The sequence below is a fragment of the Mus musculus genome, chromosome 14 (genome assembly GCF_000001635.26).
Source record: "Mus musculus strain C57BL/6J chromosome 14, GRCm38.p6 C57BL/6J".
In the NCBI taxonomy this organism is placed as follows: Eukaryota; Metazoa; Chordata; class Mammalia; order Rodentia; family Muridae; genus Mus; species Mus musculus.
In genome coordinates, this window is record NC_000080.6 from 3,467,729 (window position 1) to 3,481,898 (window position 14,170).

The 14,170-nt window shown below is 43.6% G+C and overlaps 1 pseudogene; it reads right to left on the reverse strand.

Moving 5' to 3' along the window:
* Window positions 11,956-13,242, reverse strand: Gm8323 (predicted gene 8323; annotated as a pseudogene).

The window sequence follows — 14,170 nt, forward strand, 5'->3', positions numbered from 1 at the left end:
ATACCAAATGGCTGAGAAGCACCTGAAAAAAAAATGCTCAACATCCTTAATCATCAGGGAAATGCAAATCAAAACAACCCTGAGATTCCACCTCACACCAGTCAGAACGGCTAAGATCAAAAATTGATGTAACAGCAGATGCTGGCGAGGATGTGGAGAAAGAGGAACAATCCTCCATTGTTGGTGGGATTGCAAGCTTGTACAGCCACTCTGGAAATCAGTCTGGTGGTTTTTCAGAAAATTGGACATAGTATTACTGGAGGATCCCGCAATACCTCTCCTGGGCATATATCCAGAAGATGTTCCAACTGGTAATAAGGACACATGCTCCACTATGTTCATAGCAGCCTTATTTATAATAGCCAGAAGCTGGAAGGAACCCAGATGCCCTTCAACAGAGGAATGGATACAGAAAATGTGGTACATTTACACAATGAACCATACTCAGCTATTAAAAAGAATGAATTAATGAAATTCCTAGGCAAATGGATGGACCTGGAGGGCATCATCCTGAGTGAGGTAACCCAATCACAAAAGAACTCACATGATATGTACTCATTAATAAGTGGATAATAGTCCAGAAACTTAGAATACCCAAGATATAAGATACAATTTGCAAAACACATGAAAATCAAGAAGATTGAAGACCAAAGTGTGGACACTTTGCCCCTTCTTAGAATTGGGAACAACACACCCATGGAAGAAGTTACAAAGACAAAGTTTTGAGCTAAGACGAAAGGATGGATCATCTAGAGACTGCCATACCCGGCGATCCATCCCACAATCAGCCTCCAAACGGTGACACCATTGCATACACCAGCAAGATTTTGCTGAAAGAACCCTGATATAGCTGTCTCTTGTAAGGCTATACCGGTGCCTGGCAAACACAGAAGTGGATGCTAAATGTCAGCTATTGGATAGAACATAGGGCCCCCAATGGAGGAGCTAGAGAAAGTACCCAAGGAGCTGAAGGGGTCTGCAACCCTGTAGGTGGAACTGTTGTCTTAGTTAAGGTTTCATTGCTGTGAACAGACACCATGACCAAGGCAAGTCTTATAAAAAACAACATTTAATTGGGGCTGGCTTATGGGTTCAGAGGTTCAGTCCATTATCATCAAGGTGGGAGCATGGCAGTATCCAGTTAGGCATGGCGCAGGAGGAGCTGAGAGTTATATGTCTTCATCCAAAGGCTGCTAGTGGAAGACTAACCAGTAACCCCAGGGCTTGTGTCTCTAGCTGCATATGTAGCAGAAGATGGTCTAGTCAGCCATCACTGGGAAGAGAGACCCCTTGGTCTTGCAAACTTTATATGTCTCAGTACAGGGGAATGCCAGGGCCATGAAGTGGGATGGGGTGGGTATGGAAGTGGGGGTGGGGGACTTTTGGGATAGCAATTGAAATGTAAATGAAGAAAATACCTAATTAAAAAATTTGGAAATGGAAAAAAAAACAGAAAAAAGAAAAAGAAAAAGAAAATATCTTGCAACATTACAAGGAATTGACACAAGTCTGTTCTGAGGGACATACATATGACATACACATATGAGGCAAATGTCATTTTTGTATAATTTAATTGGGTTTTCTTCTTATATAGTCAGGAGGATTAGACATTCTGCTCCCTTCTTCCTTCAGTGCATCTTGGAGTTTCGACCCATAAGTTCTTGCACCCATAATTACATAAATTATCATAGACTCAGACTGTGGTGTTGTGAGGAAGCAAAGACATGTTACAGGCATATGAAACTCAGATGGGCTGTTGGGAGCAGCACCTGCCTGTACAGGTGTCAAGGCAGCTAAAATCAGAGCAATATGCAGGACAGCTAGTTTTAAGCTGAGGCACCAGTGTGGATGGAGTGGGCAGGGAAGGTGTGGAATGCTCAAGGGAAAGAATGGCTTGGAACTAAAAGAGGGAGAATCAGAAGATCTGTGTGGAGAAGGGGTACAGAGAGGTGGGGGCCTGATTGGGCAGATGTTAATGTCACTGTATGATGTTAACACTGTGTACCCATTTGAATGAATAAGAAAATTTCATAATGTAATGGGAAAAAAATTTCCACTTGCAGGCTCCTCCCCATCTGCTTTCATAGAACATATATTCTGCCCTCCCACTTACCTTGAGATCTGTCTCTTTTTTTTTCTTCCCTTTCATAGTCCCATTACTGCTTTCTGGACTTTACAGGCCCTTCATATTAAACACATTTGTCTGGAACTCCATAGCTATGACCTACATGTAAGACAGAAGAGACACATAATCATTCTGTCCATTCTAAGTATCCATTTTTCTTCCCAAATCTTCATTTGTTCCGCTGCTCATGTTCCCTAGACCTGAGCTGAGTTTCTAAGGCCTCCGAATCTCTGCAGCTGGTTGGAAGTTTGAACAGTGTTTCTTTTTCTCTTTTTCCTGCTTTTGCACTACTGCTTGTTTTGTTTTTCACACAGCTTCTCATTAAACTAGAAGAGGGACTCTCAGATTCTGTCTCTGTCTCCCTGCTTCTCTCTCTGTCCCTCTCTTTCTTGTCCTCTCCCACTGTGTGTGTGTGTGTGTGTGTGTGTGTGTGTGTGTGTGTGTGTGTGTGTGTGAGTTCCTATCCTCTCATCCTTTTATGTTCATAAAGACACGGTTCAGACCAGTTTAAGCACATAACTTGCTTCTAAATTCCAGTGTGACCTGAAGGTGTTATCTCTACAAGACACTACTTTAAATAAGAGTTGACATCCTCCTAAGGGAAATGATTTTGGGGGAAAAGCACAGAGATCTGAAGAAAATGCATTCCAAACTGTCCATGTGTTGACTCCTCTTTACAGCAACTCTCAAGGAGAAACATTGTATATAGTTTAGAAAGGATGTATGCTACAATATCCCAGAGTGGTTCCACTTGCTAGCTTCTTGCCTGACATTCTCATGTTCTTCTGATAGATAGTGTATCTAAAGCTAGCAACAGCACATTTTTAAGAACATAGGAATTGCCACAAATGGGTCTGTGCCAAGGCATTTGGCATTTCTTTGCTGGGTGTAGCACCATAGCAGTGATCTATATCATGTTCACCTCTGTGGCTGAGGGTTTAGTGTGAGTGAGTGTGAGTGTGAGTGAGTGAGTGAGTGAGTGTGTGTGTGTTTCCAGCTCATGTTGTTTCTACATAGCTCAGGCTGATATCTTACTTGCTACTACTCTGTCCTCAGCTCCTTGATTCAACATATGGGCCAACATACTCTTCCTGGGATTGTTTGCTTCTGATGGCTGAGGGATCACTTGGGCTGATTCAGGACTCACATGGATCCAGCTAGACCTATGAGTAGCTTATCATAACTTCACTAACATCCTCAAAGCTGTAGTGAGTTCTGATGAGGATTTGGGGGAAATTCTCATCACTATGTATGTGATTTCCTTTGAACACCCACTCAAAGAGTGTATAGTCCTAGAATCTTCTCCAGATGCTTGTTCATTTCAGAGGATTCATCCTGCTGGCTCTGTATCAAACAATTCTAAATTCTCGTCATCCTTTTTTTTTCTTATCTTCCTCACTATGAACCTCAGAATGGAAAGAGCCTCTTCTAGCAGTGCTTGGAAATTGAACCTTAAATTCCCCCATAGATTAAAAAGTTTCTAATAAACCAGAGAGCTATTGGAAAGTGGAGATGATAAAGAGCTTTGTTGTCACAAATGACAAGGAGAAAAAAATCCCCTGGTCAAAGCCAGAGGTTCTAACTCTTTACATCACACTGTCTACCAGTGTGATATCAAACCTGCCAATGACACTTTATAGTTCTGAATGCCTGACCTCTTCCTAGCCAGGCATCTTTCCTCAAATTCAAATGCAGGTTTGGACCATCACTCTTTCTGCCAGTGTTTGCTCCTTGTATCAGAGGGCTAAGCTTGTGTCTGCCAGTCCTTAGGTATCTCCAGCCTGACCTGTCACTGCCTGAGCCCACCTTTTCTAACATCATAACGATTGGAATTTATTCTGTTGAAGCTTTGAGGGAAATCTCCATCTTATGTGACACATCTTTGTCACACACAGGCCCCCCCACCCTGACACATTTTACGGGCCCTGAGGATCTTCCTTTTGTCCTTGTATATGTCAGGTGACTGGCTTTTGATATGCATTATCCTGATCCAACTTCCTAGCAACTTTTCTCATCATCCTGATTAGAGGAATTAAGGAGGGCAAGAGCTGGGCTGTGTGGGAAAAGTGAGTGTCCACCTTCCCACATGAAGTAATGACATGATTCTAATGTAGCAGAGATTTCACACTTTTTTGGTAGAAGGGGATGCTAAAGACTTTTTCTGGGTCTCGGGGAAGGCCTGTGGAAAGGTATGTTAAATTGTGGAAAAGCTAACTACGTGTAGGCTCCTGGTGATGACCCTAACAGCTCCTTCACTGGACATTGTCTTGTATCCTGGAGAGCCTTAGCATCCTCTGTGATGCCAACAGTGTTGTGATGCCATCAACTATTCTGGGGCATTTGTTTGTTGCACATAAGGTTACCCATAAATATGTAGGCCAGACTGAACAAGCTGCTTCAGAGAGAGAATGGAGAGCCTAGCAAGAGCAGAGAGAGGCAGAAGGAATCCAGCCTTTGCTTTCAGAGTAAAACAGCAAGAAACAAGAGTTCTGTGGTTGGCACAGAAAGTCCTGAGCAAGGGATGGATGACAAGCTTCCTGAAGTAAATGGTCTGGAGATATGTCTTCTAGTTTTGGGGCTCTGTAGCTGTGAGTTCCTGGGAAGAAATCAGCCTTATAGGCTCCAGCTTGAAGCATGCTGCCCTGGTCATTCGGTGTTTCTTTAGGGTTTTTTCCCCACTATGCAACTTCTTTTTTATTATTAGATATTTTCTTTATTAAATTTCAAATGTTATTCCCTTTCCTAGTATCCCCTCTGAAAATCCCCTATCCCCCCCGCTGCCCCTGATCCCCAAGATAACCTTCCTCCTTCTTTGCCCTGGCATTCCCCTATTCTGGGGCATAGAACCTTCACAGGACCCAGGGCCTCTCCTCCCATTGATAACCGACTAGGCCATTCTCTGCTACATATGCAGCTAGAGCCATGAGACCCACCGTGAGCTTTCTTTGATTGGTGGTTTAGTCCCAGGGAGCTCTGGGGTTACTGGTTAGTTCATATTGTTGTTCTTCCTATGGGGCTGCAAACACATTCAGCTCCTTGGATACTTCCTCTAGCTCATTCATTGGGGATCCAAGCTTTGGTCTTCCTTCTTCTTGAGTTTCATGTGTTTTGCAAATTGTATTTTGGGTACTCTGAGCATCTGGGCTAATATCCACTTATCAGTAAGTACATATCATGTGTGTTTCTTTGTGATTGGGTTACCACACTTAGGAAGATGTCCTCCAGATCCATCCATTTGCCTAAGAACTTCATAAATTCATTGTTTTTAATAGCTTTGTAAATGTACCACATTTTCTATATCCATTACTCTGTTGAGGGACATCTAGGTTCTTTCCAGCTTCTGGATATTATAAATAAGGCTGCTATGAACATAGTGGAGCATGTGACCTTGTTACAAGTTGGAGCGTCTTCTGGGTATATGCCCAGGAGTAATATTGCTGGATCCTTTGGTAGTACTATGTCCAATTTTCTGAGGAACTACCAAACTGATTTCCAGAGTGGTTGTACAAGCTTGCAATCCCACCAACAATGGAGGAGTGTTCCTCTTTCTCCACAACCTTGCCAGCATCTGCTGTCAACTGAAATTTTGATCTTAGCCATTCTGACCTGAGGTGGAATCTACGGTTGTTTTGATTTGCATTTCCCTGATGATTAAGGATGTTGAACATTTTTTAGGTGTCTCAGCCATTCAGTATTCCTCAGTTGAGAATTATTGTTTAGCTCTGTACCCCTTTTTTAATGGGGTTCTTTGGTTTTCTGGAGTCTAACTTCTTCTTTTGGGGTGGTGGTGGTGGTTTCGAGACAGGGTTTTTCTATATAGCTCTGGCTGTCCTGGAACTCAATTTGTAGACCAGGCTGGCCTCCAACTCAGAAATCGGCCTGCCTCTGCCTCTCCAGTGCTGGGATTAAAAGTGTGCACCACCATGCCCGGCTGAGTCTAACTTCTTATCCAGAGATGGGCAACTTTCCTCATGTACAGACCAACCTAAGACATGGGACCCGGTGGTGATAGGGTTAACCTATGACAGGAAAGGCTGTGACATTGGAGGAATGACCTAAGACAGTAACCACAGCAGATGGACATGACTGCAGAGGCCTAGACCAGCCTCAAATTTTAATAAAATAAAAAGGGGGAAATGTGGAGAGCCGTGCCATTAGCAATCGCCATTATAAGATGGCGCCGGCTTCCACTGAGCCTAACTAGTAAACAAGCCTTATGCGCAAGTGCAAGAGTAAATTCACGCCCAGTCACTGCCCATCTCGGGACGTAGTAATGGGGTGATGGGCGAGCAACTAATCAGGTGCTGTCACGCCACATCAGGTGCTGAACCGTCACGCTGCGGGCTATATAAGCAGCACCATTTTCTGGGTTCGGGGTCTTCCTTATGTTGAAGCAATAAAAGCTTTGCCGTAGAAGGATCTGGTTGTCCGAGTGAATTCTTGCCGGCGAGATACTAGCTCGGGTGAGAGTCCTGGGGTTAAAGCACTCCCTGGAGGCAAGCTCTCCTCTGGGAGGGAAGGTGCTCGGAGGACTGAGGGTCAGCTCCACCTCCTGGCTGCAGATGTAGGCCTGTAGGACCCTGTCCCAGAAGCTCTGTTGCTTCTGTGGCCTGTCCTCTTCTGAGTAGACCTGCCTTCATTTCTTTAGGTTTTATGCATTCCTTTTCCACAGGCTTTTCCATGGGACTTAGCATCGTCTCTCCTGGTCTCTCTTATTTTTCTCTACTCTACCTAAAAGGACTATCTTGAAGGCATCATCTGCACTGCTCTTCCCCAGTGATCGGGATACAGAGATGAACAAGGCAGATAAACTGCCATTTCACCCTCAGATTATGACCTATGAGAGGAATGAACTGCATGCAATTCTGGATCATTATAGCAACAGTGATTTGAAGAACATGTAAGCATTACGCCCAGTTCTGTTTTCTGTTTTGACACCATAACATCATCCCCAGTATTTGTCAGATCACAAGAGGTTGTGCCTCAATCATATTCTCATCCCCAGACTAATTTTTATATATTCTTCTAAGAGACAGAACTGATGCCTGGTTAGTAGGTATATGTACTGTGTGGGAAGTATTCTGATCCCCTTCCTCCAAATAAAAAGCAGAGCCTGTCGCATGGAGTCAGGGGATAAGGGTACTAGAGTGTGATCTCACAGCACACATTTCAAGAGGTCTTGACAGGTGTTAGCTTCTGTCATATGCTAGGTATTGTGAGTTTATGGTGAGTCTTTATACTTAATCATCATGAGCATTGGTGCTGATTGCTCAGACTACAGCAGAAGTGATCTGGTGCCACTTGGTCTGTCGAAGTTTGTGAACAGATTTTACCATTGCTCCTTTCTTGTCTACTGCCTTAGACTCTGGGACAGTGCCAATTTCCTTCATTTTTTTGCATGTTTCCCTCTGGATTTTGGTAATTAGGCTTCGGGTCACCAGGATGATTTTCCTTTTACAAGTTCCAAGCAGTGCCAGTGCTGAGACCAGGGAGCCCCACTTTGACCCTCGCTGCTCTTGGCCTATGGCCCTATGTGTTCACCTTGGAGATATATCAGAATTCCTTGTAAACCGTAATCCAGACATCTTTATGTTGGATTTCCTCCTTGAAAATACTGATTGTGTGCTCTGGGCTTCCATGGAGTAACAGGAACCCAGGATCAAAAATCCTTGTTCTGAAGAAAACACAAATGTCACCGCGGGTTGCATGTGAGCCTATATCCCCTGGAAAATTTTTAGAGAGTTAGTTTACTCCTCCAGGCCCATTGAGGGTTCTCATTCATCTCTGGCTCCCTACCTCTGGTTTCCTTTTCTCTGCTGTTTTGGATCATGAGAATAAGTTTAATAAACAACAGGAAGTTCCAGTGGGTAAGAGCCAGTGTTTGACATCCAGTGTGCTAGAACAGTTCAGGACTCACACCTGAATTCATGTTTTCTTTGAGACCTGTGTTCATGGGCTTCTTTGTTGTTGAGGTCAGAACCAAGATATAGATAGATAGATAGATAGATAGATAGATAGATAGATAGATAGATTTTGCTATTTGATTTCTATCACTCAAAAAACATTAATTTAGCACTAGGTGTTGCAAGTAACGTTGAATCTACTTCCTGTGAAGTAATTCTGCTCTATTTTAAACTTAAACTGATGAAACAGATGCGTTCCATGCCAGGGACTAAGTTGAACTACAGTTGAGTATCCCCAGATGCACACACAGTTCATTCAGAAAAGTGAGGCATTAATGCTAAAATTAAACTCAACAACTTTACCCAGCAATATTTTCTTGAAATGTGTGCCTAGGATTTATTGAAAACACCATTTTCGTGACCAAAGGTGAACACAATTCAAATGACTGTCAACTAGAGAACTACGAAATAAATTGTGCTTTCCTTATACAATAGAATGGAGGATGCAGTCAGTTACCAGAGCAGCCACACAGGTAAAACTCTATAACAAACAAGCATGTTATATACACATGAAATCTAAACACAAAAGTGAAGTAAATGCATAGAATTTCAAACTGGGAGTTGATAATGTAACTCAGTGAGTCCAGAGTGTGCCAGGATTGACAGCTAGAGTTTGATCCCAGGGATGGATGTGGTAGCATGACAGAACCTGCTAGTGCATGTTGTCCTTGGCCCCACACACATGCTATAGCACAATCTTGCCCATGCACATATATACATGCAAAAATCAATAAATGCAATAACTATTTTGAGAACAAATTTCACAACCATGTAACTCTAAACGATATATTGTTTAGTGACATAGATATTCCTGGCTAAACGATGGGGAAATCAAGCTTCCCTTCAGGTTCAAGATAGAAAATGAGTGAAGGGAAGCTGCCAGCATATTGCTAGAGAGGAGACCACAAAGGCTTTGTAGGTTCTGGAAGGTTTTACTTACAAACGCATGAGTATAACTTGTATCTATCCATGACAGTATACTCACCCCACTTTGATGTTTTCTGAATGACAGAGATCTGCAGGGAGGAGCATTGACACTGTTGTGCCAGCTGCAGGGACACAATGACTTTCCCTTCTTCCTTCCCTGTTAGCTGTGGCACACCTCACTATCACTTGGCACTTATTCCATGCTCCTTACATTACTGTTAGCTGTGAACAAGTCTATTTTCCTCTGCCCTTAATTTGTTCATTCAGCTAACCATCATGGAATGTCCCTAAAGTGTCAACAGGCAGGAAAGGGCATCAATGAAGAGACCATCCAATAAAGAAGAGACAGCTGGATTACTGGTGTGGTGACAAGCCTCTTATTTCAACACCATGGACATAGGGCAGAAGGATCATGACTCTGTGCCTGCCTGGGAAACATGAGACTCTATCAACAACAGTAATATGAATAAAATAAAGAAAGGCCTGATTATCAGTGGTGGGAAAGAAAGAACCATCTGTGAATATGGCCTGATTTGGTACTAGGCCCTCAAGTAAGGGCTCCAAAAGAGATATCACTATGGAAGCTGAGAGCTCATCCTTTCTAACATCCCAGCATGTGTTTTCTAGAACAGACAGTCCCATCAATATGCCACTGCCAAAGCCAGGGGACAGCTGGGCCTGGAGAAATGAAGGCCCAAGTTATGAGAACTCTACTACCTTAACTGCAGACAGTCACAAGCATCTTTTACTCTTACTGGAGGAGTCTTCTTGGTTTTTTTGCTCACAGGACACTTGCTGATAAGACTGACAACTGTGCAAAAGCAGGCACATTATCCAAGTGGGCCTGGCCAGAGGGTCTGAGCCAAAGTTTGGCTGTATCAAGCCCCTTTACTGCTACGTGCATAGTCTAGTGATTCATCTTCTCTATGCTGAAGAAAGATGGGTCTCATTGTCTGGGACAATGTTTGTGAATCTTAAATGGACTGAGACTAGATGAGTACCCATCATTCCTCAGAAACCTAAATCAATGAATGAATGTTTGAACTCAAGACACCACAAATATTCAGTTTCAATATTACATTTGAAACATTTCAGGAAGGTACAGGGAAGTTGAAAGTAGCTGCATTGGTAGTTCTAAATTGTTTGTGTGTGTCTTTATGTTTGAAATTTCTTTTTCATTTCCCATAGTTAGATCCAGGGCCTTGATCATACGAGATCAGTGCTCTACCAAGGGCCAGAGTTAATCCTTCTTCTTATCCACAAGGTTGACTTCACCATGACTCAATTGTGCCATTTGTTCAAAAAACAGACTGTACCTTGTATGGTGGCTCTGAGGACTGAAACACAATGCTTGAAACTGTTCAGCCTGATCCTACTGGTGTACATGCTGAGATTTGAGGTCCTTTGCTTCTTTCTGGAGATGAAGAGCAGAACAGTCTTGGATGGAAGTCGTTCCATTGAGGGAGAATTTCCCTTCCCAAATCCATGAGGCTCAGAGTACCAGGATACAACTTACAATCCCTAAAACCAGAGCAAAGAAAGGGCATTGGTACCCACTGCCTAAGCAACTATAGGCCTCTGATCACATTGCTTGTCATCATAGTATGCTACTACATAGAGTTTCCCAAAAGGTTCCTAAGCTTGCACATCTGGCCAGTCAGGAGAGAGAATAACAATACCAAGTAGGATTGCTTATGGCCCCTGGAGAAGGCCGCTTGGAATAATCAATTCATTTCTTGACTCTATGCCAGTGTACACCCTGGGGAAAAGGAAGGAATGAGACTCAGATATGGTCATAGTAAAGGGAAGTAGGTAAATTGGAAGCTGAACTAAGGTTAGGTCTGAGGAATGCGAAAGAGTAAGAGCCATCCCAACTGTCCAAAGCATCTTTCTCATAAAAAAATGTGTAATCAGAATTTTCCTATTTCACTGAGAAAACAATGCCCCCCAAACACCACCATCCATGGCACTGTTTAGATGGTTATACTGAGGATTATATCTCTCCCGCACTCCGAACAAAGGTATTTTGGTGATTTGAAGAAAGATTCCCAACAGAAGTGTCTGTATCTATATGCTTAATCTTCAGGGAGTGAGACAATTAGAGTAGGATTATGTGGTGTGGCTTGGTGGAAAAAATACAACCTTCTGGAAGGAATTGTGTCACTGCAGGTGGGCTTTGAGATTTTCACACCCCATTTTGGTCCCTTTTCATCTCTCTGGTCATTCTGTTAGGATGCAGTTTTCAGATAAATACAGCACCAAGCCTGACATCATGCATTCTGCCATGTTTACTATGGGATTAATCCTCCAAAATGTAAGCAACCCCACAATTAAATTCTTTCATAGGACTTGCCTTGGCCATGCTGACTCTTCACAACAGTAGAATGGTGACTAAGTTAGCCATGGGAAGTGGAATCAACTATAACTCAACTTTCTCTACATGGCAATATAGGGAGGAAGACTGCAGCTTCTACCCCAGTGGTAGCAGTTCTAAGGAAGGCATAATTATTAGTGCTTTGGCAAGCCATCCACCTGCCATCACTTTCTGAGACATCAGAGAGTTTTTGAACCTTCCTTTCTTTATTTCTGATTGACCTGGACCAGCACATCCAACATCAGTGACAAATTATTGATGGGGAGGTGCCAGGAGTTTAGAAGGATAGAGAAGATAGAAGCTGTGTCTTCAGATCTTTTACTAATTTGGCTTAATCCAAGCAGGTTTATGAAGAAATACAGCATCATATAGATTATTTACATGGGGAAATGGCCACAGTCATCAAAGAGCCAAGTGTAATTGTGTTGCCAAAGAGAGCATGGGACACCTCAGAAACAGGTGAATAAGCCCTGATAGCCAGAGCCCAAGAGATGGATCCAAAAAGACCACAACCTTGATGCCCTGGAGGCATGGGCTCCAGTCCTAAATCATTCTTTTTTTTTTTCTAGAAATATTTTATTGCTGAGACCCCACCAGCTGTGCAAAGTGATCCTGGAATCAATCACCTTCCTCCTTGGCAATGATATCTTTCTTGAGTGGTCCCATGAATGCTTTATTCCCCTCCATGGTCTGGAAATGACCATGACAAAACTTGGAGGCGGTGTCAATGAACTTCAGGTCAATCTTCTCAAGGGCCTGACTTTTGATCTGGACCTGTAAGGACTTAAAAAGGGTAAGCACTCGCTTCTTGGTCCCCACCACACAGCCTTTGATCATGATGAAGTCATTGGTTACCTCACCATAATGGACAAAGCCACCCAGTGGGTTGATGCTCTTATCAGACAGGTCATAGTCAGTAGATGCATTGTTCTTGATCAGTTTACCATCCTTAATGAGGCATCCTTGACCAATCTTGTAAATCTTCTTGATAATCTCTGTTCAGTGATGGTAGCCTTTCTGTCCAGCTCGAGCCATAGAGAAAGCTGCACAGGCAGGGTTCCAGGCTCTAATCCAGGCAACTTTGTGCAAACCTCGATGGGTCTTTTGGGGTAGTTTCTTTGTCTGCCAACAACTGGTCACCCCTTTGTATCCTTTGCCTTTTGTCACGCTGATGACATCAATCATCCCATCCTGCCCCAACACCTGGTTTACAGGAACCTGCTGCTCCAGCTTCTCTTGGGCCCAGTCTTGATTCTCAGCCACAGTGCCTCCATTCACCTGGATCTCCATCAAGTGTGCCTTCTGGCACAGAGGAAGCAGACTCATCTGAGTGTGAACAATCATGCGAATGGCCTGGCAATAGTTCTTCATGCTGTTGAAGTCATTTTCCAACTGCTTCTTGCCTGTGTCATCCTGCCATTTCTCACAGTACTTGGTAAAAGTCGTCTTCTTAGATTTGTGCCACTTCTTATAGAACTGCCTTTTACACTCATCACTGATATGCTCAACAAATATAGTCATGAAGGTCCAGAGGCCTCGTGGGGTTTCAACATATCTTACAATGCCCACAACCACCATTGGTGGGGTTTCCACAATGGTCACAGCCTCCAGAACTTCTTTTTTGTTCACCTTAGATCCTGGCCTGTCAACTTCCCAGACGATGTGGGTCATGGCACCCTTGTAGCCTAGAAAAGCTGTGAGGTGAACAGGCTTGGAAGGGTCATCCTTGGGGAGGCTCTTAATTTTCCCATGATGCCGGCTGTTGTGCCTGTGAGGCAAGAAGCCCAATGACCCATGCCTGGGAGCTGAGAATTTCCTGTGAGGCATCTTGCCACCACATGCCGCTTATAGAGCTAGATCATTCTTATTGAGGCTACTCCTGAACAAGGACACAGAACGAGAGTTGTTTGTCCTTTAACAATTGACTCTGAGAAATCTTTGGGTAGGCCTACCTCTCCACTTCTGATTCTCCTGTTGCTGGTGGTTTCATTTCATGAATTGGATTTAGTTAATAAGTATATTTATGGCTCTTGTTTCTTCAGGCTGCTATATAACATGTCCACCAGAAGTGATCCTCAATGATGTGGGTCTGGGTACCAGAGGTTTTCCATGGAGATCTCTGGCCAGGCCTAATGCCAGGGTTCCAGCCAAGGGAAGTGATTGCAGGCAAAGATGAAGTTTCTGCCATGCCTTCCAGGTCACTCAGTAACTCTGAGCTGCTTTGCACTGAGTTGGGTTGGGCTGGGCCAAGGAGAAGCCGACTATTGAGTGAGGAGTGCAGTGGAACCTCAGATGGAGAGAAGATCTCTTCCCAAATGTTACAGCTCTTGGAACATAACACTCAGATGACAGAGTAGTTCTCGAGCACCTTTAATTCCCTGGATAGGATTTATATACAGTTTTTGGGGTGATTCAGGGTTCGACAGCAGGTACCTCTCATTTGTGGGAAGGCTTGGTGCTGCTCCTACGTGACTGATAGCCACACACCTCTCCTGTGGGGGCTGTGGGGATGGTAACTTTGACAGGAGCCAGAAGGCCAGGAGACATGATGGAACACCTTCCGTCCCATGTAGGTGGAAATCACCATCCATCTAGTCTCTGGGGTTCCAGACCTTTGTTCGACTGGAGACCAGGCTGTCTGTGCACAGCCCACTACCCCACAAAATGGTAACATTTTTATTATTTCACTCAAATGTTTGTTGGGCCATTTAAAAAGATCTATTGGTATATAACATGTACCCCACACCACAAACCCCTGATTTCTGATTTCTTGAGGTCTAC